This window comes from Lycium barbarum, chromosome 2 (assembly GCF_019175385.1).
Source record: "Lycium barbarum isolate Lr01 chromosome 2, ASM1917538v2, whole genome shotgun sequence".
In the NCBI taxonomy this organism is placed as follows: Eukaryota; Viridiplantae; Streptophyta; class Magnoliopsida; order Solanales; family Solanaceae; genus Lycium; species Lycium barbarum.
This window is the reverse complement of record NC_083338.1, coordinates 120,584,076-120,587,118: the sequence shown is the minus strand read 5'-3', so window position 1 is coordinate 120,587,118 and position 3,043 is coordinate 120,584,076. Positions and strand designations below refer to the sequence as shown.

Below are 3,043 nucleotides of genomic sequence, written 5' to 3'. Positions count from 1 at the left end.
ATTTGATCTCCAAATTGGATTTTGGAATATAAAGCCTAGAAACAGTGTATGTTTCGCTCACCCAGCGCCAACCCGGTAGCACCCATCTAGGATGGAGCTAAATGGCGTAGGGATAATTCAAGGTAAGCATGGTTTATATCCTATTGAGTCGTAGTAATGCTAATATCATTTACTAGGTAAGCATGGTTTATATCCTATAGTGTACTGGATTAGGGTAGTATCATTTTTGCCTAGAAGCAGCCACCCTTGAAAGAGTGCGTAATAGCTCACTGATCGAGCGCTCTTGCGCCGAAGATGAACGGGGCTAAGCGATCTGCCGAAGCTGTGGGATGTCAAAATACATCGGCAGGGATATTTGAATTCCTTGTCCACTCTTTCCAGTATTTTCCGAAAAACAGCAATTAGGAATAGAGAATATATATCAAAGAAAGGTCTAACTGTTGGAATCATTTTTTCCATTGCTATTTGATCCATTTCGGTCATTAACATTAGTGAATTAGGTGAAAGTGCGGAAAGAGAGGGATTCGAACCCTCGGTAAACAAAAGCCTACATAGCAATTCCAATGCTACGCCTTAAACCACTCGGCCATCTCTCCTACATAATGATTATGACCCAAAAACCGAGTGAATAGCGAGTCAGTCATAAACAATTATTGATTGGATAGGTACGACCAATCCATTCTAACTCGAAAAATCGAGAATTTTGCATTCCCAAATGGTGGGAGTTTTCATTTTTGGAATATCCTCCTTCCTTGGATTAGTACTGGGACGCATATATCAAAAGCTCAGTGTGAAATTTGAATGAGATATATCTTTCTTTTTTCAAATTCAAAATGTTCATAATTGAGGTTACACAAAATCGGAGCCAGAAAAGGAAAAAGTGGAATCTGGAAAAGTCTTCTCTAAGGGTAATGTAATTGAGTGAAATTCATTTTGTATCGTACAAGAAAGGAATTCCATTTGTGTATGTGCTCCCGATAAAAAGAAATAAGGTACTCTATTCCATTACATACATGGATCGGGTTGAAAAACCAGACCCAGTCTCTCTTGGAATCCTGAATATGCCAATAAATAATGAATTGATATAGTTATGGAATCCGTCGGGACTGACGGGGCTCGAACCCGCAGCTTCCGCCTTGACAGGGCGGTGCTCTGACCGATTGAACTACAATCCCAGGAAAATTAGGTGTACAGCCTAAAATCAATTTAGATTCGAACCATTTAGTTTCGCTGTGTTGTAAGAGAGAGACGAATGATATACTTTATTATTATTATTATCTAATTATATATAATTATTATGAAAAGAAAATGGAGTAGACTCATAGTGGGCTAATTCATGAATTGAATCAAATGGGGCCTTTTCATTTCCCAAATTGGAACAACATTAAACTAAAGAGTCACGCTCTTTAAACGCCCTATAAGAAGAAGAAAGAGGCTTAAGTCATCGCTTCCAATCCGATAAAGGGCTTTTTTCTTTTCCACGAAAGTCCGTCCCAACAATTGTTGCAGAGGATCTAAATATGAATATGAAAAAAAAAAAAGGTAACCGCCTGGAGAGTCGTTTTTTTGTTTTTAAGTGGAATGTTCATTATCATAATAAGTAGTCGATTAGGAGAACTGCTATCTCACTACAGAGTATACTCTTCCTCATCTTTCATTATTCATCTTTTATGTCCTGGGACATAGATATTCTAGATACCCCCTTCTATTATGAATCGCCAAAGTCTTCCTACTTCTCCATTGTTACAATCAGATCCTAAAAATGAGAAATCCATCAAAATGGACCTGAATTGAATCATGACTATATAAGCTATTCTGATATTAAGAGATTTCATATAGATTTCATTCGTGGAAGCGGACCTTTGATTTCCTTGGACCACGTAAGAATTCGTCGTCCGATTGAATCTGCTTTTTCCTGGATGCTCTATAGGAATCCATCGCTATTCCTTTCCTCCACCGATAAAGGTTCATCCCGAGTCACAAGAGCAATCTCTTTTTTTTGAATTCTTTTTTCTTTTCGTTATGGTAATGCAATGCAAGAGGTCGGAAATCCGGTTGTTTCTGATGATGAAAAGAGCTTTTCTCTTATGTGAAATTTCTGAAAACCCGAAATGTCGGTAATGTTAGAAGACGACCTACGGCATCTGATGGTCAGATGCCTACGGTCGGTATATCTTTGAAAGCTCAGACGGAGAGAATAAACGGACTCCTCGAGGGCTACTTAAGCCACTTTAGTGCAAACCAGAAGGACTGGAGCTGTTGGATGTTGCTCAGTCCTGCTAGAACTTAACAACCAAAAAGCTCTGCGTCGAACTTCAGCCCCTTCGAGTTGGCCACGGGGTAACAGCCTCTGACGCCCCACACCATTGCGACAGGAGGGGGCTTGCCCATCAGCCTACTTTGCCAAGAGGCGGCAGGAGCGCAACGACCTTAGCCCAAACCTACTTAAACAACCTAAAGGCTTGGCCCGGTCTGAAAGTAGACCTTGTAGAAAAGCGGATAGGAAAGGTAGCCTATAGACTCAAGCGACCAGCTCGGTGAAAACGAACCCCGTATTCCATGTGAGTCAGTTGACTTCGATTAGACCAGACCGCCCCAGAGAGGAACGTGCCCACGAGGGCACCACCAGATGTTGTAGATAAACCTACTAAAGAAGAAGTTGAGTATATCATAGCTGACCGCACCATGGGCTAGCCCATACACCCACTGCACGAGCGGAATACTACTTAGTCAAGTAGAAAGGCCAACCTGAGAGCGAGGCAAGCCGGGAAGGGGCTGAGACTTACGATTCGAAGACCAAGTCAGAGACTACTAGACGTCTCGCAGAGCGACTCTCAACGAGGACGTTGAGACTGTTCGCAAAAAAAAAAAGATTTTTTGGCTTAATCCGCCTTTACTAAAGAAAAAAGAGTACACTTGTACTCCGGCTAATAAGGGAAAGGTTTTTTTTCAAATCCAAGTTTGACTCTGATTAGATCCTTAGCGCAAGCGCTAAGTAAGCAAGCTACCGCTCCGTGGGGTAAAAACCGAGGAAAATCAAGAA

The 3,043-nt window shown here is 41.4% G+C and overlaps 1 non-coding gene across 1 annotated transcript; it reads right to left on the bottom strand.

Annotated features, from left to right (window-relative positions):
- Positions 1–509: 509 nt before the first annotated feature.
- On the bottom strand, positions 510–596 carry TRNAS-GGA (transfer RNA serine (anticodon GGA)). Its single transcript has one exon. It is a non-coding gene; the product is annotated as a tRNA-Ser (tRNA).
- Positions 597–3,043: the final 2,447 nt, after the last annotated feature.